Genomic DNA, 289 nt, shown 5'->3' on the forward strand with positions numbered 1-289 from the left:
AAGATCTCTAAAAGGACTTTTTTTTTTTTTGCAATGTCAGAATAAATTATAAGCAGGGGTCCAAAAATAAACAGCAAATTCCTGGTCTTTCCAAAGTGTCCTCAGGTACCTGCATTCCCTTTGCCCCGAGCTCTCGGAAACCAAACAGTCTTTTAACAGCTTCTTTTGGGATAAACCTGAGGTCTTCAGCTTGTGTTCTACCTTCTGAGCATTCCCTTCACCCCGCGCTGGGCAGGGGCTGCTCTGCTGCCAGGCTCTGGTGCCGTACGTGGTGTGGGCGGGGGTTGTT

The sequence above is a fragment of the Nestor notabilis genome, unplaced genomic scaffold (assembly GCF_000696875.1).
Source record: "Nestor notabilis isolate BGI_N333 unplaced genomic scaffold, ASM69687v1 scaffold27594, whole genome shotgun sequence".
Taxonomy (NCBI): domain Eukaryota; kingdom Metazoa; phylum Chordata; class Aves; order Psittaciformes; family Psittacidae; genus Nestor; species Nestor notabilis.